The sequence below is a fragment of the Bos mutus genome, chromosome 18 (assembly GCF_027580195.1).
Source record: "Bos mutus isolate GX-2022 chromosome 18, NWIPB_WYAK_1.1, whole genome shotgun sequence".
Lineage (NCBI taxonomy): Eukaryota > Metazoa > Chordata > Mammalia > Artiodactyla > Bovidae > Bos > Bos mutus.
The window spans coordinates 5,830,298-5,857,507 of NC_091634.1; the positions used below are offsets into that span (position 1 = coordinate 5,830,298).

Here is a 27,210-nt window from a genome sequence, read left to right on the forward strand (position 1 = left end):
GCTGTAGGTACTAGTTTCCAAAGAGCTCCAAACAATCCCACCACTTCCTTAAGGCAAAATAGTAATAAACTTCGTTTATTACACAACGAAATTTATTACGTCTTCCTCTTGAATCTGGACTGAGCTCATTACTGCTTTTACCAATAAAATGTGGAGGACAGATTGCGACAGCAACCATGTCTGGTCGTGGGAAGGGTGGCAAAGGCCTCGGCAAGGGGGGTGCTAAGCACCATCGCATTCCAAAAAAAAAAAAAATGTGGAGGACAAGATTCACATGGCTGCGACCCAAACTCAAAGGGCAAAAATAATGTGCTCTATGAAACAAAGTGAAAGTGAAGTCGCTCAGTCGTGTCCGACTCTTTGCGACCCCATGGACTGTAGCCTACCAGGCTCCTCCGTCCATGGGATTTTCCAGGCAAGAGTTCTGGAGTGGGTTGCCATTTCCTTCTCCAGGGCATCTTCCCCACCCAGGGATTGAAACCGGGTCTCCCGCACTGTAGGCAGACGCTTTACTGTCTGAGCCACCAAGGAAGTCCAATGTGCTCTATAGTCTTTCTAAAAGCCTATCGTAATCCCACAAAAGCAGATAATCGAATGCAGCCACTTCGCCTTTTAAGGGTCCGGCACGGTAACAACTCACTACCCTAGTTAACAGTACGCGCTCCGCGTCCCTTGCCCATGCGCAGGCGCAGAAGGAAACAGCGCAGTGGATTTTGGGAGTAGTAGGCAGATTGAAATAAGGGGCCGCAGGGACTGCTGGGAGTTGTAGGCCGAGGGCCTCAATAACCACCGCTGCTTCAGGTGGAGCCGTCGCGTGGGGCTATGGGAGCCGTAGGCAATACAGCGCCCAAACCCTTGTGGGAGTCGTAGTCTCGGAGCCACTTCCGTACAGGAGTTCCGCGTGTTAGGCAGTTTGGACGATCCAGCACCGCGTTCTACTCAGGTGAGTTATTTCCTCCCGGACCTGGTCGGCCCCTGAGCGCCCGTTCTTTGTTGCGGTGCCGTGCGAAGGTTGAGGAACTCTCCGGGGATGATAACATTCGCCTCTGACGTCCCAACGCTTGTATCCCAGAGGCCTACTGACCGGAATCCTCACTGTGGGCTCTGCGGTCCAGCTTGTCTCTGGCCCGCCCACCCCTCTCCCCCGCGTGGGCTCGGGGAAATTCGACCATTTCCCTGCCCTCACCCCCAACTGGATACTTCCAGGAGGTCCCTACACTGTCCTGAAATCCGTCTTGATAGAATGATGTTACACACTACCCATCATTCTGACAAAGCTGCGATCCGGAGGCGTCGCACTTGGGGTCTGGGCCCCGCCTTCTGGGAGCGCTTATTCCCTCAGCGTACAGATCTTTACTGAGCCCCGATCCTTTGCCAAATCCCTTGCAAGGCAGGGGGAGTCAGTGGTGACTGAGGCAGACCCTGTCCCTCCCTGCCTGTAGTGAGCTCACAGGACAGGGGAAGGGTGACAGGCCTGTCACCATGAAGGGTAGCGTCGTGATCCGGTTGGGATGGAGGCATACAAGGGGCTCTGCGACCCCAGAGGGGGCGCCTGAGCCAGCCTGGGGTCTATAAAATTTTCGAGGGGAAGATGCTTAATACACGTTTCAAATCTGACGTGTCCAAATGGAATTCTAGTCAGCCTCCTCCACAACTAAATGTTGCCATCATCCTCCCAGGTGCTCAGGCCCAAGCCTCCAAATCATTCTTCATTCCTCTCTTTTCTCATGACCCCACCCCAATCCAAGTCTTGTGCAAGTCCTATGGACCCTACCTTCAAAATAGATCCAAAACCCCACCTTTTCTTGTCATCGCCACTGCCAGCACCCCAGTCCAGGCCAACATCATCTCACTGACGATCACCATAGCCTCCTCTCTGGCCTCCCTGCCTGCCACAGTCTGTTCCCCATACAGCAGCCAAAGGGAAACTTTTAAAACCTAAGTCAGATCATTTGCCTCCTTTGCACAGAACCCTCCCATGACTCCCCATCTCTCTCAGAATTAAAATTAAAGCTGTTTCATGGCCTATGAGCCACTGAAAACCTGCAGACTCATTTTCTGGTGGGGTCTTCCTCATTCAGGAGGCAGGTTCCTGGGCCCTAGTGACTGTAGATTTAGGGGGAGAAGAGAGATGAGTCCAGAGTAACTTTATGTCCTGTCCTACGGAGGAGCTGGGTGGAGATGTGGTACTCTCAGCAAGCAGGGAACAGCCGGGCAAGAATAGGTTTCTCCATGGGGAGCAGGGAACTGGTCAGTTTGGGTACCTAGGATTCTGGAGAACCGGTGGGTATCTTCAATGGGACATTTGAAGGACGAGCCTGATGGACATCGTGATTCAGTCACCCACAAGGAAAACGAGTTGGGCAGGACCTGGGAACCACGAAGGTGCCTCTCCAAAAGAGGCTGAGCAGGAGGCAAACGAGGGGAGCGAGGGAGAATCAAGCCAGAGGCAGGGGTGAGGTGAGATGCATGGGAGGATGTAGAGAAGACCCTGGGCAGTTTTGTGGACAATTTCGTGTGTAGAGGAGGGGAGGGGAGGGGAAGGAGACCAAGGAGGAGCCTCCTGCAGTATCCAGGAGAGAGACATGGTTCAGACCAGGGTCGCAGCTGTGGAGATGCTAAGGAGTGCTGGGCTTCTGGGTCTGTTCTGAAGCTACAAACAGGATTTGCCCCATTCTAGTTGGATGTATGGGGTTTGAGATTTGAGGACATGCCCCAGGTACATTCTCAGTGGGGCATTTGGAGGAAAGGTTGAGACCTTACATTGCAATTTGGAATCACCTACAGGGAGAGTTAAGAGGGATGGAGAAAGCAGCCCAGTGTCCTGGGACACAAAGCTCCTGCCTTGAGTAGCTGGAGGGACAGAGCTGAGAGAAGCAGGTTTGGGAAGGGGGATCAGGAATCTGGGTTCTGCGATGCCTGTCAGACAGCTGAGTTGCATTGGCACCTAACTGGTGTTATAGACAGTAAGCATGCGAGTCACATAAAATGATTCCACACTCTATGGGAAATCCTGGGAACAGGATGAACTGCTCAGAAGCTACTGCACCATGATAGTCCAGCCCGGAGATGATGGTGCCCTGGAGGGGAGGGACTCAGTCTGGTGGGTTCTTATGGGTTCCCCTGGCAGGTGGGTCCAAGAAGAGAGGGAATTGTGGCTGGGTGGGGAGGAATGAGGTGGGGGGAACAGAAGGAGTCAAAGATGGGCTGATCCATCTCTTGATAAGGCCACAGAAGCTTACAGGAGATTCTGAGATGACTGCCCTGCCTTTCAGAGGATACAGTCGGGACCCATTCCTAGAGACAGCATCCCACCCCCACCAAAGTGAAATTCAGTTGGTCTTTCCTGTTTATCCCCCTTCCCCTAACAGAACTGCTGGCAGTCCCCTTGCCTCTTTCTGTTCTTAGATCGCTGACCCTTCCCAAGCTCTCTGAGCAGCCCTGGAAGCCCAGGTCAGTGACCTGTCCTTCTGATCAGGGTTGTAAGAGGGATGGCTTCCCCGGAGACTGTGAAACGGGTCCTTAATATGCACCTCCATCCCTCCAAACAGAATCCAACCTAACTTGCCTATCTCTCCCTCTCCCCTCCACCCTTCACCCCCAACCAGCTACTTCTCTCTCCTTGGTGTGTAATGGGTGTAATCCAAGAAGCCTTCCTGGAGGCACTAGCCTCCTTAAACCTTCAAGGGTCAAACAGTTGACCCTTGAACAACATGAGTTTGAACTGCTCCACTGAGACTCAGACTTTTTTTTTTTTTTTCCAATAAATACATACAATACTACACCATCCGCAGTTTAGTTGAATCCTTGGACTTGGAACAGGGAAGATATGGAAGGCCGACTGCAAAGTTATGTGGAATTTGGTTGTACTCCCAATCCTCGCGTTGTTCAGGGGTCAACTGTATACATATAACCCTCCCTTACTCTGGAAGATGGAGAAGGAAATGGCAACCCACTCCAGTATTCTTGCCTGGAGAATCCCATGGACAGGAGCCTGGCAGCTCCTGTCCAAGGGATCGCAAGAGTCGGACACGACTTAGCGACTAAACTACTAACTACTACAACTACTCTGGAAGAAGCCTACCTGGTCCCCACTATTCTCGGCAGGGACACTACCCTCTGTAAGCAACGACCCGTAATCCAGAATCCACGTGTAACCCGCCTCCCCTCTCCACCCATCCAGGAGAAGCCGACCCCTCCCGCCTCTCCAGGACCCCACGATGCCCGCCCCGCAGTGCGCCTCTTGCCACAAGGCGCGCGCCGCCCTCCGCCGTCCGCGCTCCGGCCAGGCGCTGTGTGGCGCCTGCTTCTGCACCGCCTTCGAGGCCGAGGTGCTGCACACGGTCATCGCGGGCCGCCTGCTGCCGCCTGGCGCCGTGGTGGCCGTGGGCGCCTCGGGCGGCAAGGACTCCACGGTGCTGGCGCACGTGCTGCGCGAGCTGGCCCCGCGCCTGGGCATCTCGCTGCACCTCGTGGCGGTGGACGAGGGCATCGGCGGCTACCGGGACGCGGCGCTGGCGGCTGTCCGGCGGCAGGCGGCACGCTGGGAGCTCCCGCTCACCGTCGTGGCCTACGCTGACCTCTTCGGGGGCTGGACGATGGACGCTGTGGCCCGCAGCACGGCCGGCTCTGGCCGCAGCCGCGCCTGTTGCACCTTCTGCGGGGTGCTGAGGCGCCGCGCGCTGGAGGAAGGGGCACGCCTCGTGGGAGCCACGCACGTCGTGACCGGTGAGCGCAGGCGCGACCCAGAGGGGGCATGGTGGGAGGGGCGCATGCGCGGGATAGGGCACTGTAAGGGCGCTGCAGTGCGTGCCCAAGTGGTAATGGAGACTATGAATGGCCTAGAGGAAAGCACCGAACACGGAGAAGGGCATGTGCGCATGCTCCAGAATGGGGCCTGAAAGTACAGGTTACTGCCAGGGTGGTGCGGGCGGAAGGAAACAGGATGGGCTGGGCATCACAAAGACTTTGAGTCTTGGCCGCTCTCTTGGTCTGCACAGCTTGGCAAGGAGGGTGGGAGGTGGGAGAAGCGAGTGGCAGGAGTTAGTCTCTGGGTATTAGGTCTTTGAGTCTTTACTTATCTGTAATCGTCTCTAATACTCTTGGTCTCATGGCCCCCAGCTGTCTCTCTTCAGAATCCATCTCTATCGCTGGAAAGTATCTCTCTGCCTCGTAACTTCTTTTTCTTGTTGGCACCTCTTCTTTTCCATAACTCTCTTTTCTTCTCTCGCTCTCATCCATTCCTTCAACAGACAACCACCGGGTTTCTACTAAATGCCAGCTCCAAGCTGTTATTAATATATAGAGTAGGCACTACACACATTTATATTAAATACGCTCACATCCTCATCAGGCTGTGGCTGAGAATACAGCAATGCCCGGGACAGACCTAAGCCCGCACCTTTGCACAGTCCAAATATAAAATGATAAACGGTCATAAATGCTACTGGGAAAAATTACATGGAGCAAAAAGAGGACCTTATGGTGTGGAGAGAGGGGATGAGGGAGGGCTTTTGAGATCCGGGGGCTCTGGGTGAGGAGGTGAAGAGGAGTGATGTTTGAGGGGGGTGGAGGTTGTTCCAGGCAGAGGGAACCATCTGTGCTCGGGCCAGTCTGAGGGGCCCCAGGAAGACCAGAGCAGTGGGTGGAGTTCAGATCCACTTTCCCCTTTTGATGGTGAGGCGTTAACATCTGATCCTTTGAGCAATGGGGAAATGGCTGACAAAGGCTCTGAAAAGCACAGTAGAGCAGGGGTGAGGCGCCTGGGTTGGAGAGGCAAGGGCAGAGCAAAGGACATGAGCTTGGAGGGTGGCAGCTGTGGGTAGTCCAGGTGAGCCACGATGGTTGTCAGAACCAGTGCTTTTTTTTTTAATGCTGTGTAAATATTCCCTTGCTTTCTCCCTGGTCCCTCTAAACAAAGACAACACAAAAACATTGCAGTCTGTGCCATCAAAGGCACTTCTGTCAACTACTATGAGTTTTCTATGGCTGCTGTAACAAATCACCACAAATTGAGTGGCTTAAAACAACACACACACACAAAAAACACACACACACAAATGCATTAGGTTAGATCTGGAGATTAAAGTTCAGGCAGAGGTCTCACTGGTTGGCATTCCTCTGAAGAATCTACTGTAAAGTCCATTTTCTTGCCTCTTCCAGTTTTTAGAGGCTACCTCTTGGAGGCCTCCTTCTTCCAGCTTCAAAGCCAGCAGCTGAGTCCTCATCTTGCATGGTCTGACCTTGCTTGTGTTCCCACATCTTCCATCCTGACTCTTTAACTTTAAGGACCCCTGTCATTACCCTGGGGCCCACTTGGCTCAGCTAGGCTGATTAGTAACCCTCATTCTATATGCAATCTTTATCTCTTTCACCATGGGACCCAATATATTTTCAGGTTGGGGGGGTGGGGGATTCTGCTTACTACAACAGTCCTCTTTCCCATCTCCATTAAATGACTTCCGTGTAGTCTGAAGTACATTTTTTTGTTGGTGGTGGTGGCGGGGGGGGGGAGGGTATTTTGGCCTTATGGGATTTTGGTTCTCCAACTAACGATTGAACCTGGTCTCTCAGCATCCAAAGCACAGGGTCCTAACTACTGGACCACCAGGGAATTAATTCCCTTTAGTACACTTTTAATTGAGACTGAAATGACAGTCTTCCCGACCCAGGGATCAAACCCAGGTCTCCCGCACTGCATGCAGATTCTTTACCTTCTGTGCCACCAGGGAAGCTCTGAAATGATAGTTGTAGCCTAAAGGACTTTCACTGCTAGCAGAGGGCTTGGTCTGCGATAAGTGGGGGGTAAATGAGGCACCCCGGGTTGCTCCACGGGAGCCTGGGTGCGTCGCCCTCTTGTTTCTCGCCGGGTCCCCCGCAGCCTCCCGCAGGCCGCCCCGCGATGCCCCGGGGTCTCCTTCCGCGGCCTCACCGGCCCCGGCCCCCTCCTCACAGCTCCCGTCTCCCCTCCCTCAGGACACAACGCGGACGACATGGCGGAGACGGTGCTCATGAACTTCCTGCGGGGCGACGCGGGCCGGCTGGCGCGCGGGCGGGGCCTGGGCTCCCGGCGAGGGGGCGCCCTGCCGCGCTGCCGCCCGCTGCAGCTGGCATCGCAGAAGGAGGTGGTGCTGTACGCGCACTTCCGCCGCCTGGACTACTTCTCCGAGGAGGCGCGTACGCGCCCGAGGCCTTCCGCGCCACGCACGCGACCTGCTCAAGATGCTGGAGGCGGCGCGGCCGCCGGCGGTGCTGGACCTGGTGCACTCGGCCGGCGCCTGGCGCTGGCCCCGACAGCGACCCCCGCCGCCTCGGGCGCCTGCTCCCGCTGCGGGCGCTGGCCAGCGCGCGCTCTGCCAGGCCTGCGCTCTCCTGGACGGCCTGAACCGCGGCCGGCCCCGCCTGGCCATCGGCGGGCGGGCGCCGGGGCTGGGCGAGAGGGCCGCCACGGGAGCCGCAGCCGTCCCGACCGCCGACTTCCGAGCCGGTCCCCGACTTCTAGAGACTCCAGTTCCCCGCGGGGATCCAGCGCCGTGGGGGCACGGGGCCGCCTATAAATGACACGGAATGAACCCGAGTTACCTGAGCCCGGGCTTCGTGTGCAGCTGGGAGAGAGACGGAACCTGTTAACCTGCGATCCTGCAGACGCTGGGGCTCTGGGCTCCTGGGGCTGGGGGCTGGGGACTCCTAGGTCTCAGAGAGGGGAGCACTAAACGACCTCCATTCCTGAGTGAGTGGGAATTAGGGGGCTGCTGTACAGGCTTGCCTGTACCTCTGTGGGGTTCTGGACGTGCTCAGATAGCTAGCCCTAAGCCTTCTCGATCGCCTACTGCCCGCCTGATTATCGTGTTTGCCTGTAGTGGGCTAAGCACAACCACACCGCTGGATGGACATGTCAGTTACAGCACTCATGGTGTTTCTGTGTGAGCGCTGGGTGTACTGCAGGCGCTGGGCCATCTCATTTCACCCGCACCACGATCTCATTGGCTGTAGCCCGAGGCCCATAACTGGCCTGGGGTCACCTCTCTGGAGCCCCACCTGAGGCTCTTCAAGACGGTGGAATTAGTCCTTATTCCCACTACCTCCTGAATCTCTGATGGATGAAGAGCAACTGGGGCGGCTCTCCAGACTTCAGATTCTAGAGGCAGAGCTGGGTGAGCTTGGGTCAGTGACTTAACCTCTCAAATCTTCCGTTTGCTCCGCTGAAAATGGAATCAAGGCCTCCCACCAAAGCATTGTTGTGAATGTTTGATAAAGCGCTCAATAAATGTCAGACTTGGCTGTTCACACTAAGGTTTGGCCACCAGGGGGCGCTCGATTTTGGGGTTTCTGCCCTGCCAATCCAGATAGGTGTAAGGCTCAGAAACTGCCTGCCTGACTCCTGAGGAGGCTTGATGTCCTCAGTCCCACCTCCAAGCTTTGCTGGGCTGCTCCTTTGTTAGAAATGCCCTCCTTTCCCATCTTCCTGCTCACATCCTCCAGGGGCCTCCTGGAAGCGTTCCTGAATCTCTCCTCCTGCCCTGCCCAGCCCAGGACATTGGGAGTCTCCCAAACCCCAGCTGCTGGGTCCTGGCCTCTGGCCATCCACACTCTTTGGGTCTCTCTTTTCCTATTTAGATTGGGCTGGAGGGCCGGGAACAGATGCTTGGAGTCCCCTGTGAATTAATCGACCATTAGGTTAATTATTCGTTCAACAAACACGTATTGAGCAGTTCATCTGTGGCCCATGTGCCAAGGGCTAGGAATACTGCAGTGAGCAAAAGACAAAACCCCCGGCTGCCATGAGGTTCACAGTCTGGGAGAAACAGACAATAAGTCAATGAATATATAATGTCAGATAGTGATTAACACAACAAATAAAAATAAAGCAGGATTAGAGAGAGAGATAGTGAGTGCCAGTGTCCATAGGGGTCAGGGCATGGCCTCTTTGAGGAGGTCACATTTGAGCAGAGACCTGAGTGAAGCAAAGGAGTGAATCATAAAGCTATCGGGACTGTCCTGGTGGTCCAGTGGTTAAGAATCTGTCTTGCAATGCAGGAGACACAGGTTTGATCCCTCTTGTGGGAACTAAGATCTCACATGTCAGGGGGCAGCTAAACCACCCTCCCACACACCCACACCACAGCACCACAACTACTGAGCCCACCCACCACAACTAGAGAGTCTTTGGGCTGCAACAAAAGATCCTGAGTTAACTAAGACTGAAGGCAGCCAAAAAAAAAAAAATCATATAGCCATCTTGGGAAAGAACTTTCCAGGCAGAAGGAACTGCTGATACAAGAGCCCAAGGGTGGGAATAAAGTTGATAAGTCCAGGAAACAACAGCCAGGTGGTGTGGCCAGAGCAGAGCGGGCAGGGAGGAGAATAGCAAGAGTTGAAATGCGGTGGTAGCCAGGGTGGGTCCTGCAAGGTCTCGCTTAGGCAGAAGCCCATTTCCCAGTTCTAGTTTGCCAGGCCCTTGCGGAGCACTCCTTCCTTGCGTTAAGCTCAGTGATACGATAGACTGTGTTTTGATCCCTAATTTTACAAATAGTGAATTTTGGGCTCAGAGATGTGAAGTGACTTCCCAAGGTCACAAAGCTGTAAATCAGTGAAGAAGCTGGGGCTATTCACCCTTTTTGCTGTGCCGCCTGCTGGAAGTCAGGGGACTTGGGCCCTTGCTGCAGATCAGCCACTGATTCACCTTGTGGTTTTGGGCAAGGGACTTTTCTTTAATCGAGTTACCCCCTTCACATCAGGAGGTGGGTGGTTGATTAGACTTCTGTTGTAGTTTAGAACAACACTAACCAACAGAAATATATTAATAATATGAGCCATATATGTAATTTAAAGATTTTTCTGTAGCTATATTTTTAAGGAGGGGAGGAAACAGGTGAAATGTTAATAATATATTTTATTACGGTGTATTAAAAAGTAGAGACATCCTCCAGGACAATATTAAACGCTACAACATTCGAATCATAGGGGTTCCAGAAGAAGAAGACAAAAAGAAAGACCATGAGAAAATACTTGAGGAGATAATAGTTGAAAACTTCCTAAAATGAGGAAGGAAATAATCACCCAAGTCCAAGAAACCCAGAGAGTCCCAAACAGGATAAACCCAAGGAGAAACACCCCAAGACACATATTAATCAAATTAACAAAGATCAAACACAAAGAACAAATATTAAAAGCAGCAAGGGAAAAACAACAAATAACACACAAGGGAATTCCCATAAGGATAACAGCTGATCTTTCAATAGAAACTCTTCAAGCCAGGAGGGAATGGCAAGACATACTTAAAATGATGAAAGAAAATAACCTACAGCCCAGATTATTGTACCCAGCAAGGATCTCATTCAAGTATGAAGGAGGAATCAAAAGCTTTTCAGACAAGCAAAAGCTGAGAGAATTCTGCACCACCAAACCAGCTCTCCAACAAATACTAAAGGATATTCTCTAGACAGGAAACACAAAAATGGTGTATAAACTCGAACCCAAAACAATAAAGTAAATGGCAACGGGATCATACTTATCAGTAATTACCTTAAACGTAAATGGGTTGAATGCCCCAACCAAAAGACAAAGACTGGCTGAATGGATACAAAAACAAGACCCCTACATATGTTGTCTACAAGAGACCCACCTCAAAACAGGGGACACATACAGACTGAAAGTGAAGGGCGGGAAAAAGATTTTCCATGCAAATTGGGACCAAAAGAAAGCAGGAGTCACAATACTCGTATCAGATAAATTAGACTGTAAAACAAAGGCTGTGAAAAGAGACAAAGAAGGCCACTACATAATGATCAAAGGATCAATCCAAGAAGAAGATATAACAATTATAAATATATATCCACCCAACATGGGAGCACCGCAGTATGTAAGACAAATGCTAACAAGTATGAAAGGAGAAATTAACAATAACACAATAATAGTGGGAGACTTTAATACCCCACTCACACCTATGGATAGATCAACTAAACAGAAAATTAACAAGGAAAAAAAAACAAACAAAAAAAACATGTATCTATAAAGTTCACTAAAGCAAAGCACAGTAAAATGAGAAAAAAAAAAAAAAACTCAACATTCAGAAAAGTAATATCATGGCATTCGGTCCCTCCACTTCATGGCAAATAGATGGGGAAACAGTGGCAGACTTTATTTTGGGGGGCTCCAAAATCGCTGCAAATGGTGACTGCAGCCATGAAAATAAAGGACGCTTACTTCTTGGAAGAAAAGTTATGACCAATCTAGACAGTATATTAAAAAGCAGAGACATGACTTTGTCAAAAAAAAAAAAAAAAGTAGAGACATCACTTTGTTGACATAGGTCCATAGAGTCAAAACTATGGTTTTTCCAGTGGTCATGTATGGATGTGAGAGTTGGACCATAAAGAAGGCTGAGCACTGAAGAACTGATATTTTTGAACTGTGGTGTTGGAGACTCTTGAGAGTCCCTTGGACTGCAAGATCAAACCAGCCCATCCTAAAGGAAATCAGTCCTGAATATTCATTGGATGGTCTGGTGCTGAAGCTGAAGCTCCAATACTATGCCCACATGATGTAAAGAGCTGACTCACTGGAAAAGACCCTGAGGCTGGAAAAGATTGAGGGCAGGAGGAGAAGGGGGGTGACAGAGGATGAGATGGTTGGATGGCATCACCAACTCAATGGACATGAGTTTGAGCAAAGTCTGGGAGATGGTGATGGACAGGGAGGCCTGATGTGATGCAGTCCATGCGGTCACAAAGAGTCAGACACGACTTAGCAACTGAACAACAACAACAGATATCCAAAATATTACTATGTTAATGTGTCAGTTCAGTCACTCAATCATGTCCGACTCTTTGCGACCCCATGGACTGCAATAGGCCAGACGTCCCTGTCCATCACCAGCTTCCAGAGTCTGTGATGCCATCCAACCATCTCATCCTCTGTCGTCCCCTTCTCCTCCCATCATTAGGGTCTTTTCAGATGAGTCAGTTTTTCACATTAGGTGGCCAAAGTATTGAAGTTTAACCTTCAGCATCAGTCCTTCCAATGAAGGGAAGGACTGTCCAAGGGACTCTCAAGATTCTTCTCCAACACCACAGTTCCAAAGCATTAATTCTTCGGTGCTCAGCTTTCTTTATGGTCCAACTCTCACATCCATTCATGACTACTAGAAAAACCATAGCCTTGACTAGACGGACCTTTGTTGGCAAAGGAGTGTCTCTGCTTTTTAATATGCTGTCTAGGTGAGTCATAACTTTTCTTCCAAGGAGCAAGCATCTTTCAATTTCATGGCTGCAGTTACCATCTGCAGTGATTTTGGAGCCCCTAAAAATAAAGTCTGCCACTGTTTCCCCATCTATTTGCCATAAAGTGATGGGACCATGTTGAGGTCCTTTAATGGACTGGAACCTGGTGGTCCGGAGTCAACCGATAAGAAAGTAAAGGAGAAAGAAAAAGGCTGATATTCCTTGGTTTACGCAGAAAGCCAATAAAGCCCCTGCACGGGGCTTTATTGTTCATGGAGGCCTCAGGCGCCCTCTCAATGGGGTGAAGGCACAGAGCGCCTTCTCAAGAGGGTCTCAGAAGCCCGGGCAGGAAAGTGAACTCAGAGAGCCTCTGTGCTCCAGGGGATCAGCCTGAGAGAGAGAGAGAGAGAGAGAGAGAGAGAGAGAGAGAGAGAGTGAGAGAAAGAAAGACATGGGGACCAGAGTTCTGATGGAGCAAATGTGTTTTAATCAACATGGTGTGGGCATATGTACTGTAGTTATTCTCAGCAAAGATAAAGATTAAAATTCCAGACTTACAAAACATAGGCAATCCTTATTAAGGAGAGAGAGAGTTGTAAATAATCACTTTTACCATATGGTTCATAAAAAGGAAGAGTGTACTTATCACCGTATAGAAAAACTAACGAAGGAAATGCCTGGATTCCCTAGCCCCCACCCCCCCACCCAATTCCTGAATATTCAGGAATTAATAAGGAACAGAGAATTCCTGACAGGTCCAAAACAACACACAGGAAGCCTCCTGTTCAATGCTTCCTGACAGGACCAGATGCCATGATCTTACTTTTCTGAATGTTAAGTTTTAAACCAACTTTTTCACTCTCCTCTTTCACTTTCATCAAGAGGCTCTTTAGTTCTTCTTCTCTTTCTGCCATAAAGGTTGGTGTCATCTGCATATCTGAGGTTACTGATATTTCTCCCAGCAATCTTGATTCCAGCTTTTGCTTCTTCCAGCCCAGCGTTTCTCATGATGTACTCTGCATATAAGTTAAATAAGCAGGGTGACAATATACAGCCTTGAGGTACTCCTTTTCCTATTTGGAACCAGTCTGTTTTTCTATGTCCAGTTCTAACTGTTGCTTCCTGACCTGCACACAGATTTCTCAGGAGGCAGATCAGGTGGTCTGGTATTCCCTTCTCTTGAAGAATTTTCCAGTTTGTTGTGATCCACACAGTCAAAGGCTTTGGCATAGTCAATAAAGCAGAAGTCAATGTTTTTCTGGAACTCTCTTGCTTTGTTGATGATCCAACGGATGTTGGCAATTTGATCTCTGGTTCCTCTTCCTTTTCTAAATCCAGCTTGATATCTGGAAGTTCACCTGGCTGGGAGAATTCTGAGTGTTACTTTACTAGCGTGTGAAATGAGTGCAATTGTGCCGTAATTTGAGCATTCTTTGGTATTGCCTTTCTTTGGGATTTGAATGGAAACTGACCTTTTCCAGTCCTGTGGCCACTGTTGAGTTTTCCAAATTTGCTGGCATATTGAGTGCAGCACTTTTACAAAATTCGAAATAACTCAACTGGAATTCCATCACCTCCACTAGCTCTGTTCGTAGCGATAGTTCCTAAGGCCCACTTGACTTCGCATTCCAGGATGTCTGGCTCTAGGTGAGTAATCATACCATTGTGATTATCTGGGTCTTGAAGATCTTTTTTGTATAGTTCTTCTGTGTATTCTTGCCACCTCTTCTTAATATCCTCTGCTTCTGTTAGGTCCACACCATTTCTGTCCTTTATTGTACCCATCTTTGCATGAAATGTTTCCTTGGTATCTCCAATTTTCTTGAAGAGCTCTCTAGTCTTTCCCATTCTGTTGTTTTCATCTGTTTCTTTGCATTGATCACTGAGGAAGGCTTTCTTATCTCTCCTTGCTGTTCTTTGGAACTCTGCATTCAAATGGGTATATGTTTCCTTTTCTCCTGTGCCTTTAGCTTCTCTTCACAGCTATTTGTAAGGCCTCCTCAGACAACCATTTTGACTTTTTACATTTCTTTTTCTTGGGGATGGTCTTGATCCCTGCCTCCTGTACAATGTCACGAACCTCCATCCGTAGTTCTTCAGGCACTATATAAAATCTAATCCCTAAACCTTGAGAAATTTAACCTTTTTTTTTTTATACTAAGGATTCAAAATCCTGTGTGTATGTTATGCTTACAGTCCATCTCCACTGAGACTCAACCACAGTTCTGTCGCCAGTGGGACCAGAGAGCCTCGAAGAGCTGAGGAAGACGCTGTTCTCAGCTCCAGCCACAAGAGGTCACTATGACCACACCGTGCGTCCGTGGCCGGCACCTTAGAGCAGATCTGTTTCCTTCCCGTCGGCCTTGGTGAACTCTGCTGTCTCCTCCTCCCTCTCCTCGCCTGCCTCCTCCCCGCCACACACACACACACACACACACACACACCCCTGCCTTGGTGAACTCTGCTGTCTCCTCCTCCCTCTCCTCGCCTGCCCCCTCCCCGCCACACACACACACACACACACACACACACACACACCCTGCCTTGGTGAACTCTGCTGTCTCCTCCTCCCTCTCCTCGCCTGCCCCCCCCCCCCCACACACACACACACACACACACACACACACACCCTGCCTTGGTGAACTCTGCTGTCTCCTCCTCCCTCTCCTCGCCTGCCCCCTCCCCGCCACACACACACACACACACACACACACCCCTGCCTTGGTGAACTCTGCTGTCTCCTCCTCCCTCTCCTCGCCTGCCCCTCCCCCACACACACACACACACACACACACACACACACACACCCCTGCCTTGGTGAACTCTGCTGTCTCCTCCTCCCTCTCCTCGCCTGCCCTCCCCGCACACACACACACACACACACACACACACACACACCCCTGCCTTGGTGAACTCTGCTGTCTCCTCCTCCCTCTCCTCGCCTCGCCCCCCCCTCCCACACACACACACACACACACACACACACACACACACACACCCCTGCCTTGGTGAACTCTGCTGTCTCCTCCTCCCTCTCTCGCCTGCCCCCTCCCGCCACACACACACACACACACACACACACACACACACACCCCTGCCTTGGTGAACTCTGCTGTCTCCTCCTCCCTCTCCTCGCCTGCCCCCTCCCCGCCACACACACACACACACACACACACACACACACACACACACACACCCCTGCCTTGGTGAACTCTGCTGTCTCCTCCTCCCTCTCCTCGCCTGCCCCCCCCCCACACACACACACACACACACACACACACACACACACACCCCTGCCTTGGTGAACTCTGCTGTCTCCTCCTCCCTCTCCTCGCCTGCCCCCTCCCCGCCACACACACACACACACACACACCCCTGCCCCCTCCCCACCACACACACACACACACCCCTGCCCCCTCCCCACCACACACACACACACACCCCTGCCCTCCCCGCCACACACACACACACACCCTGCCCCTCCCCGCCAGAAACACACCCACACCCCTGCCCCTCCCGCACACACACACACACATACCTGCCCCTCCCGCCACACACACACACACACACCTGCCCCCTCCCCGCCACACACACACACACACACACACACCGGTCCCTCTGGCCCCAGCCAGCCTGGATCCAAGGGTGAGATAAACAGTCTGGCAGAAACCTGAAGGTCCCATATGAACACTGGAAAAATTCCATGACCCGAAGACACATGTGTCTGTGCATCCATCCATTCATTCTGTAAATATTTATGGATCACTCAATTTGTGACAGCAATGAACAAAACAAAAGCCTGCCCTCACGGGAGAGGCCCAAAAAGGAATAAAATAAGTAGAATATGTAGCATTTCAGATGGTGATAAATTGATCGATCGATCACGTCAAACATTTAAGTAGGGTGGACGGGGAAGACCTCTGCTGGCTGCGAAACCACACGTGCAATCTCCAAGGGAAAGACTGAGGGCAGGAGGAGAAGGGGAAGACAGAGGATGAGATGGCTGGATGGCATCACTGACTCAGTGGACATGAGTTTGGGTAAACTCCGGGAGTTGGTGATGGACAGGGAGGCCTGGTGTGCTGCGGTTCATGGGGTCACAAAGAGTCAGACGTGACTGAGCAACTGAACTGAACTGATGGTCGATATATCTATGTGTATACATGATATTGATAATAGAACAGCAACAACAGTATGGACTACTTTCTACATGATAATTACTGTTTTAAGCATTTTATATAAGTGGAACCATTTCTATGTCTCTGACTCTATAAACATACATAGATACAATGGATATATAGATATAATGGATCTAATGGATAGATATAGGTATAGATAGGTATGAATATATCTAGATATAGGTATGAATATATCTCTATGTATCATTATATAAAATTATATGCCCCCCCCAAAAAAAAAGCTCCAAGGGAGGCAGGAGAGTGGTGGAGGCGGGTGAGCAGAGGAGAGATGAAGGAGGGGCCAGGTCGCAGGAAGCCACGGAGATTTGGGAACAGAGGAGTGATAAGGATCATCCTTTATTCACGAGACAAACATCTGCCCGGGCACCTCGCAGGAGCCGGGTCCTGCAGGGGATTCGTGGGGATACAGCTGAGTCAGCCCCAATCCCTGCCCTCGACGGGCTCCCTGTCTGATGCGGGGAGGCAGTGCGCACCGACTCTGGCAAATCAAGACCGGGTGGGATAGGCGTCAAGGCGGAGATCAGTAAGGGCCCAGGGAAGCCCAGAGGTGGGGCGACTAACTCAGCGTGGGGCGTCGCGGAATGCTTTCTGAAAGAGGTAGTGTTTAAACCAGGATCCAGATGAGTAAGAATGAGCACGGGAAAAGGGTGGGAGGGGGACGACTGCACCTGTGGCGGAGAAAACAGCCGGTGGAAAGGCCTGCAGGCCAGGGCGCACCATGAACCCCTGAGCCCCGGCGGAGGAATGGCTGCTTCTGGTGCCGATGGGGGTGGGCGGCGACGCCCCTACCCCCTAGGGTCAGAATGCCGTTGCACAAGGCAGAAGGGCTTAGAGCTGACAAGGCTTGTTCAAAGAGAGCCTTCTGGGGACTTCCCTGGCGGTCCAGTGGGTTAAGACGGTGCTTCCTAGGCAGAGGGGCACAGGTTCATTCCCTGGTCAGGGAACCAGGATACCACATGCCTCAGGCCAGGGCAAAACCAAAAAATATATATATATATTTTTTTTTTAAAGCCTTCTGTGGCTGCCTCTAGGAGGACTGTGGGGAAGGAAGATACTTAAAAGCAAGGAGGCCAGGAAGAAGCCAAAACCATAAGGAGGTGGGGACGGTGGGAACAGATATGAGGGCTATGTAAGAAGCCTGGAAATCCTGCTCAAGTCTAAGGTGTTGTTTTATAAGCGTAAGAGCTCCTGCATAACCGCTCCATGCACACCCCCCACTAAAAACAAAACAAAATAAACCCCCAAACCCTGTAAATACAAGAGAAGCTTCTCCTAAACAGAAATAAAGATGTTTGCCACTTAGGCAGATGGCAGTGGTGATCACAAGAGAGTCTTGCTGAGAGGGAAAGCCGTGGTAAACATGGAGGGCGGGGCACGGGTGTTGCTGAGACAAGAAGCCGGAGTCACCGTGGAGCGGGGCTTTTCTGAGGTCTATGGCCTTGGAGAAGGCTGTGCTGTGTGCTACCACCCCAGGCACTGTAGCCCGCCAGGCTCCTCCGTCCATGGGGATTCTCCAGGCAAGAATACTGGAGTGGGTTGCCATGCCCTCCTCCAGGGGATCTTCCCAACCCAGGGATTGAACCCAGGTCTCCCACATTGCAGGTGGATTCCCTACAGTCTGAGCCACCAGGGAAGCCCAAGAATACTGGAGTGGGTAGCCTAACCCTTCTTCAGAGGATCTTCACAAGGAATGAAACTGGGGTCTCCTGCATGGCAGGCAGATCCTTTACCAGCTAGCCTACCAGGGAAGACCTTGGAGAGGCAGCTCCTACATAAACACAAGGGGTCCTTTATACTTATTGAATGTCTGGGAAAGGACCCAAGTTGGTGAGCCAGAAATTCCCATGCCCTAGGGTACCACCACCTGGAGTCAGGAGCATTCTTTCCTGCAAGGATGGGACCCAATCTCAGAAAGATGGGCTTCCCCATCTTCCCCACTGTGTGTGTTCTCCCAGGACTGTGTAACTGGAGACCACTGTCAGGTCTGAAGATGTAGAGGCATTGGGTGCAGAGATTCTGGAGAGAAGTCTCTCGATACCCTTAATCTCATCCAGCCTGTTTTCATAGAGCCACTGCACATGTCAGGGACCAGAGTGGGCTCTTAAGAATTCAGCGGTGAACTTGTTAGACAGGGTCCCTGCCTTCATGAAGCCTTGGTTTGAATGAGAGAAATGTTCCTTCAGTCCATAAAAGTTTGCTGAACACATACTATGTGCCAGGGAAAAGAAGCAGAGAAAACAGGCAAACCCCCCTTCCCTGTCAGAGTTGGCACTCAAACTGTGGGAGACAGACTACACAGAAAAGGAAGTAAATAAAAGATGAGGGACATTGGACAGTGATAAATGCCATAGAGAAGAAAACAAGAGCAACAATAAATAAGGCAGCAAACACAGAAGGCCATCATAGATTAAAATGAGGAAAAGAAAGCAGCAAGGGGCTGAGACAGAAACCAGAAGGGAACGTCAACTCCAGAGAAAGTGACCGTGGGCAGAGTGATGGGACGTGTGTCCCAGGTGGCGGGAACAGCAAAGTCAGGCAGTGAGGTGGGGGGCCCTGTACCATGTCAGGAAAATCAAAGAAGCCCAGGGGGCCCTGAGGCACAGGCATGGTAGAATGTTGAGGCTGGAAAGACGGACAGAAAGCCAGACAAGAGTGCCTTGGAAGTGTTGAGGTTTTATTATAACTGCAGTGGGAAATCACAGATGGGTTTTAAGCAGATTCTAACATGATACCATTTTATATTTTAAGAATGCACTGCCTGCCAAGTGGAGAATGGACTTAGTGTGGGGTGGGCGTAGGGGGGAGGTGGAAACAGGGTTCAAATTTGGAAGCAGGGAGACGAGTTTGGAGGCTACGGCACCCGTCCAGGTGAGAGATAAGGGTAGCCTGGACGAGGGTGAGTGAGAGGAAGTCAGTGGGTGGCTTTGATGTCTATTTTGGCGCTAAGGTGACAGGAATTGCCAAAGTGGGAAGTGGGAGTGAGGGCGGGATCAAGGACCACTCCCAGCTTTTGAAGGAAGCAATTGGGGAGAGGGTGGTGTCGTCACCTACAGATGGAAACAAGTGCTTGATGATGGAGACAGGAGAGGGAGGCGGGGCAGAGATATTTGGTGGTTGACAGAGCATCAGGGGCGCCCAGGCATGCACACAGAAGCGGCCTGGCACGTAGCAGATACAGGTGCTGACTCAGAGCCATCTAAGGGATTATCCAGAGAGACTTTGGGTAATCTTAGGGACATGTGAGGTCAGCAGCAGAGGGCTATGGAGTCAGACAGGCTGGGGTTCGAGTCCCAGCTCCACCCCTTGCTTGTTGGGCAATTGACCTTCTTTTCTCTCAGTTTCCTCATCTGTAGAATGGGAGTGATTATATGCACCTCTAGGGCTGGTGCAGGGGATAAGTGAGATGTGGCGCTTGGATGGCACTAGAGAAACTGTCAACCAAAAGCTGATGGGGGACAGAAGGCAAAGCTGAGGGACTGGCTCATTTGTCTGTCTGGCAGCTGCAGATCTTAGAAGGATTGATGCTGAAGCTCCAGTACTTTGGCCACCTGATTCAAAGAGGCGACTCATTGGAAAAGACCCTGATGCTGGAAAGATTGAGGGCAGGAGGAAAAGGGAGCGGCAGAGGATGAGATGGTTGGATGGTATCACTGACCCAATGGACATGAGTTTGAGTAAACTCCGGGAGCTGGTGAAGGACAGGGAAGCCTGGCAGGCTGCAGTCCATGGGGTCACAAAGAGTGGGACACGACTTGGTGACTGAACAAGAAGATCTTAGTTCCCTGACTCAGGATCAAACCCATGCCCCCTGAAATCAAAGAGTTAAGTCCTAACCACTGGACCACCAGGGAAGTCCCAAAGCCGATTTGCACATTCCAGACCATTCTCTGCAGGCACTCTCTGGGGCTGTACCAGGAGATAAGGATGCAGCTGAGAACTCCTGGCCCATGGCAGCACGGAGACAGATTTGGAGACTGAATGTCATAGCGTTTAACAGCCAGATGACCCAAATTCTGACCCCAGCTAACGCCATTTGCACAAGGGACTTCTGTCTGAGAGCCCGGTTTCCTCATCTCTCACATTATCCTAACACTAACCCTAACCCCAATTTCATAAAGCTCCTGCAAGAATTAAAGGCGATAACACAGGCAAAGTCCTAGACAACCTGCCAGATTTGTAGTTATAAGTGGAGGTTAAGACAGGCATTTGCTGACAGGGAGTCAGGAGCCCCCTGGAAAGAGGACCCCCGCCCCACGGGGTTTCACAGTCCCCGGAGGCGGCCAGAGTCTACCTCCCCCATCACTTATTCCCAAAGTCACACCCTGGCCTCTATCTGCATCCAGAGGAGCTCCACCTCTAAAAACCCACAAAATCCCACATCCCACTCCCTGACCACAGCCTCCCTCCCATGCTTCCAGAGCTCTGCAGGACCTGGACCCCGACCTCTCCACCAACCGACCCCTTCTGTCTGCGCCTCCTTTACACTCACAGTCGGCCCTCATAACGCCACCCCCACCACCCCGCCCCTCCACTGTCTTAATCTCCCCTCTCTCAGCATCCCTCCTCCCAATCACCCAGCCCTGCACTTTGCTGGAGGCAAACGGAACAAGAGCCATCCAGCTGCTCAGAAGACGCCGCTGTTTAATTCCTGGTCGCCAACCTTACCTGGGAACCTACTCGCCACCCTTACCTCCCCAAGCAGGTGCCCCCTGGAGACGGGATGAGCAGGCCCTAGCCTCCCGGCCACCTGACCCCCACCCCTTCCTGCTTCCTTCCCGAACAATGGGAGAGGCGTCCTTCCTTCCGTCTGGAGCTAATTCCCGCTCCGGGGAGGCTCACCCTCCGCCCCTGCGTTCTCAGGCATCCGGCTCCCTGCGGTGGGGAAGAGCCCGCCGCCTGGGTTCGGACGACGGTGCCACCGTTCCGCTTTGCGTAACCGTGGACGGGCGGCTCCCCTTCCCCACCTGCGTGCCGAGGATAATAAGAGCACCTTTCTCATGAGGCCGTGAGAAGGGTTCGGCGAGGTAATTGACGAAACATGCGTTAAAACAGCGTTGGACACACAAGTAAGGGCTCAGATGAAACTGACGCTCAAATCACGGAGACAATAGTGAGGGTTCAGAGGGTCGGGAAGCCCAGTGCGCCGCCCGCCTTCCGGGGCTTACCCGCTGATTGACCTTGGACGGGCCACTCCCCACTCCCCCAGCCTCCTTCCTCAGGCTGTAAACCCGGCTCAGGATAGTACCTAGCCCAGGGAAGGTGGACTTTCCACGGCCTCACTGCACTCATTCCCTTCTCTTCTCTCCCCTGGCTCAGCTTCTCCAGCTACACTGGCCTTCTTGCTGGTCCCCAGGCACATCAGACCCCTTACACCCCAGAACCTTTGCAGGTGAGGCCATCCCCCCCACAGGGTCTCCCCACCCCCATGTCACTCCCGACCTTTAGGTCTTTGCTCAAAGAGTGCCTTCCCCCTGACCTCCTCCCTGCTTTCTTTTTTTAAGATTTTTTTTTTTTTGATGTGGACCATTTTTGAAGTCTTTATTGAATTTGTTAGAATATTGTTTCTGTTTTCTGTTTTTGTTTTTTTGCCTGTGTGGCATGTGGGATCTTAGCTCTTCCCCGACCAGGCATCGAACCCCTGCTCCCTACAGATAGTGGTGAAGTCTTAACCACTAGACCACCAGGGAAGTCCCCTCCCTGCTTTCTTCTTCTTAGCACTCATGACTTGTGATATTATATATTATATTTAACTTTCTTTTGCTTCCAGGGTTTAAGTATCAGTGAGGCAGAGATCTCTGTCTACTTTGTTTATTGCCATATCCTCAGCACTTAGAAGGCTTCCCTGATAGCTCAGCTGGAAAAGAATTCGCCTGCAATGCAGGAGACCCCAGTTCGATTCCTGAGTCGGGAAGATCCACTGGAGAAGGGATAGGCTACCCACTCCATTCTTGGGCTTCCCTTGTGGCTCAGCTGGTAAAGAATCCACCCGCAAACGTGGGAGACCTGGGTTCGATCCCTGGGTTGGGAAGATCCACTGGAGAAGGGAAAGGCTACCCACTCCAGTATTCTGGCCTGGAGAATTCCATGGACTATATAGTCCCTGAGGTCGCAAAGAGTTGAACACACTTTCCACTTTCCAGCACTTAGAACCGTGACTGATGTATAGTAGGTACTCAAGAAATACTTATTGAAGGGAAGGAGGGAGAGGAAGAAAGGGAGATAGGCAGGTGGGGGCAGGGAAGGAGGAATGAAAGAAACTAACCCACATTAAGAAAGTTACCTGGGATCTCCCAGACCAGGGATCGATCCAGTGTCCCCTGCATTGCAAGGTGGATTCTTAACCACTGGACTACCAGGAAATCCCACATGCCACGGAGCAACTAAGCCCGCGCGCCACAACTGTTGAGCCTGTGCTGTAGACCGTGGGAACTGCAACTACTGAGCCCACGTGCCTAGAGCCCGTGCTCCGCAACGAGAGAAGCCACTGCAATGAGAAGCCCACGCACTGCAGAAAAGACCCAGCACGGCCAAAAAATACAAATAAACACTTGTCCCTAAAATGTCAATAACCTGCGCCCAAAATAACTCTTAAAAAATAGTTACCTGGATACACAAAATGTGGCCCATCCATACAAAGATGTATGATCCAGCCTTTAAAAGGAAGGAGAAAAGAAAAAGAAAGGAAGACTTCCCTGGTGGTCCAGTGGTTAAGGATCCACCTGCCAGTGTAGGCGACACGGGTTCGATCCCTGGTCCGGGAAGATTCCACACGCCACAGAGCAACTAAGCCCCATGCACCACAACCCCTGAAACCCGTGCTCGGCAACAAGAGAAACCACCACAATGAGAAGCCCACGCACCGCAACTAGAGAGGAGCCGCCACTTGCCACAACTAGAGAAAGCCCGCGTGCAGCACTGAAGACCCAGCACTGCCAAAAAGAAAAAAGGAAGGAAATTCTGATGTGTTACAGCATGGCACGTGAACCTGGAGAACATTATGCTCACTGAAACACGAAATACCTATTTCAGAGTCAAATTCAGAGAGACAGAAAGTAGAATGGACTCTACCAGGGCTTGGGGCAGGGAGGATGGGGAGCTGGTGTTTCATGGGGACAGACATGCAGTCCGAGAAGATGAAAAGGTTTTGGAGACAGATGATGGTAATGGTTGCACAACCAAGTGAAGGGATTTCCGCCACTGGACTGTACACTTAGTGATGTAATGACGACTTTTCCGGTGGTCCAGTGGTTGAGTGCAGTGTAGGGCACCCGGGTTCGATCCCTGGCCGGGGACGTAAGATGCCACATGCCACAAAGGCCAAAAGAAAAGACAAGAAACAAAGTTCCCAGTCCCGGTGGCCACCTCGCTGGGTCCAACCCTCGTGCCACTCTCTTCTTAAAATTCTTTTTTTTTCCTCTTCTTAAAATTCGTCTCAGCTCCCCTGACGCCATCCTCTCCTTGTTTCCTCCTCAGCTCTTCCATTTCTCCTTCTCGGCCCTTTGCCCCCGAAGCTGAGGATCTTCCTTGGGGTCTTGAGCAGACGCCCCGGGTCTTTTCACTCTATTCAGTCTCCCCATGTGAGTGGGACAGTGCTCTGGTTTCCAGCACCTTCCGTCAGTGCTAGCGACCCCCCACTGCTGTCTCTAACGAGACAGCTCCCCTAAGAGGCAGCCCAGGTCTGCAGTGAGGACCCTAAGGGCTCTTCTCTCCGCTGCTCAGAATCACTGGGGGATCTCTTCTCCCTCTAGCACTCTGAGCTCCTCACCATCCTCCCATGTGAAGAGCTCTACTCAGAGCTGCTCTCCTCACTCTGTCCATCCCCCTGGTGAACTCCTACTCATCCGCAGTGCCCGACTTAGAAAGCCCACCGTCTGGGAGCCCTTTCCCTACTCCTGGGGCTTCATCAGAACCTTCAATAGTCCTCTCCATCCAATCAGGACACACATCACACCGGACTGAGTTTCCCGTTGCGTCTTTGACCTTTCCTGCCAGACTGTGAGCTCCCGGAAGGCAAGGACTGTGGCCGTATGTCCAGTCATTCACTCATCAAATATTTTTTGAGGACCCCCATAATGGGTGGAGTGGGAGCAAGGCAGCCAAGAACAGAGTGTGGCTGGAAGGGAAAGAATAACCTGGCAGCAACGCTGAGGGGGCGAGGGGCTGGGATAGGTGGGGGGTGAGCCGGTTAACGGAGCCCTGTTTGTGGCCACATCCCCAGCACTTTTGTCCTGGGCTCCCTGGGTTTCACTGAGGCCTTCTGCTTAAGCTGAGTATTCTTTCTAGGAAGAAATCTCAGGTTTATCTTCCAGCTCAGCAGAGGATCCCTGTGAGTCCTTCAAATTACAGCCTTCTGGGACCTCCCTGGCAGTACAGCAGTGAAGAATCCGCCTGCCAATGCTGAGGACAGGGGTCCGATCCCTGGGTTGGGAAGATTCCCTGAAGGAGGGCACAGCAACCCACTCCAGTATTCTTGCCTAAAGAATACTGAGGACAAAGGAGCCTGGTGAGCTACAGTCCATGGGGCCGCCAAGAGTCAGACACCACTGAGCACGTGTAAACGAGCTAGTGGGAAGCTGCTTTATAGCACAGGGAGCTCAGCTCAGTGCTCTGTGATGACCTAGAGGGGTGGGACAGGGGCGGGAGGGAAGCTCAAGAGAGAGGGGATATATTTATACATAAGGCTGACTCACGTTGTTATACAGGCAGAAACTAACATGCTGTAAAGCAATTATCCTCCAATTAAAAATAAATTATAAAATGGAATGTAAAACAGCAAATGAAATTAAAATTAAAATAAATTATAAACAAAAAACCACCATGCTCTTGATGCAGGGGGGACAGGGGTTCAATCCCTGGTCGAGGAACTAAGATTCTGCATGCCAAAACAAAAACAAAACGCACTACAGCATCTGAGCCCTCCCAGAGCAGCTGCCTGTTCCACCCCTACCCCATCCACCCCACCCCACTCCTCCCCACCCCTCCCCACCGCCACCTTGTCCACAGAGAATTCTTTCTTGGCAGAAAGGCTTCTATTTGTGCATTTCACCCTTCTGGTCTACCAGGGCCTGAACCAAGGTTTTCAGCCTGAAGCAGTGTGGCTTCTCTGCAAAGCCAGTTGAAGGGACAACAGTTGAAGGGGGTGCTGAGCGCCTCTGCAAGGGAGCGGGGGAGCAGCAGTCCAGGTGGAAAGGGGAGGAAAGTGGTATGGGAGCCAGACCCCCAGGAGAGGGGGCACTGGAGGGCAGTGGGGAGAGTGCAGACAGCTGACCTCCTGAGTCACCGTGAGGTGGTCCAGACCCAGACTGACTGCCTTGAGACAAATTGCAGTCATTAGGGAATTTAAGAGGCTGGGGGAGGAGTTGAGGGTGGCAGGGCCCTGCCCAACAGTTAGGATGGGTCCCCCAAACCCAAGCCCATTCCCCATCTCATCACTCTGTCTCTCCTGCTCTCCCTGGGTCTCTGACCCCCTCTCCCTGGGTCTCAGTCCCAACTCTTTCTGGGTCCTTCTATCCCACTCTCCCTGACCTCTCTGCAGAGCCTGAGTTGTGAGGCACCTGTTCTGCCCTGACTCTCGCTGCCCTACCTTTCAGGACCGCGAGGACCACAGAATGAGGACGTGTGGGAGACAGGACAGCCAGAACCTTGGTGCCCCTGGCACCTCCCGCCTCCTGCCAACTCCCAGCCCCACCCCTTGCCCCCTCTGTCCCTCTGCAGCTGTCATCTCTCATCTCTGCCTCCCCGTCTCCCCTTTTTCTCAAGTGCCCCCTGTGGCCTCCGCTCCCTCTCCCTCTCCCCCGTCCTCCGCCTGGTCTCTTCTCGGGATCTCTGCATGCTTCCTCGTCCTCTCTGGGTCTCCTCCCGTCATCTCTGCTGCCATCCCTCATGTGTGTCTTTGGAGGGTGGGGCGCCTCTGCTTCCTTTCTCTCTGTGTGCTTTTTCCTCCTTCTCTCTGCCTGTTTCTGTTCTGTCTTCCCCTCCTTCCTTCTGTTTCTCTGCTTCTGTCTCTCACTCTTCCCACTCTCATCTCTCCGTGAATCCCTATCCCTGCGCCCTGCCCCCACCCATCTTGTCTTGTTCTGTCTGCCTCCTCCTTCCCCGTCTCTAGTCTCCATCTCCCTAAATTCTCTCCACCTCTCACACATCTCTCTGGCCCGTATTCCTCTCCCTCTCCCTCTGCCTTCCTATTGCTACTTCTCTCACATTTCCTCGCCTCTCTCTGCTGCCGGGGCAGCCTCTCTCTCTCTCTCTACCTCTGTCCCTCCCTCTCCCGGCCCCTCCCAGCACCTTCCCCCGAGTCCCTCCCCCACCCCACCCTGTCCACCCTGCCCCAGAGTCCCCCCTCCCTGAGTTCCTCCCAGATTATAACACCTTCCCCCGCCAGGTAGGCAGGTTCTCGTGAACAATTATGGCTGCTTCTCTGGCCAGAGAGGAGATGGGAGGAGATGGGACGGGGATCCTGGAGTGGGAAATAGGCAATTAAAAAAAAAAGAAAAAAAAAAACCTCAGAAGGGTGGAGGAAGGAGCAGGGCCAGCTACTCAGACCAGGGATAAAAGGCCTCGGTGAGTGACAAGGAAGCCAGATGCCACCCCCACTCCACCAGACAGGAGACATCAAGGCAAGCCCTGAGCCTTTCTCAGCATCCTCTCCAGCCACCAAGGAGCCCCCCGACCCCACCCCAGCCCAGACCCTGCCCCTCTGGTCTCTGACCTCTATTCTGTCCCCCAATCCATGTCCCTAAGGGTCTCAGTCTCTAAGAGGCTCTCTCACCTATAACCTCTAGGTCTCTTGA

The 27,210-nt window shown here is 52.0% G+C and overlaps 1 pseudogene; it reads left to right on the top strand.

Annotated features, from left to right (window-relative positions):
* The first annotated feature begins 784 nt into the window (after nucleotides 1-784).
* Nucleotides 785-27,210, top strand: LOC138991831 (cytoplasmic tRNA 2-thiolation protein 1-like; annotated as a pseudogene).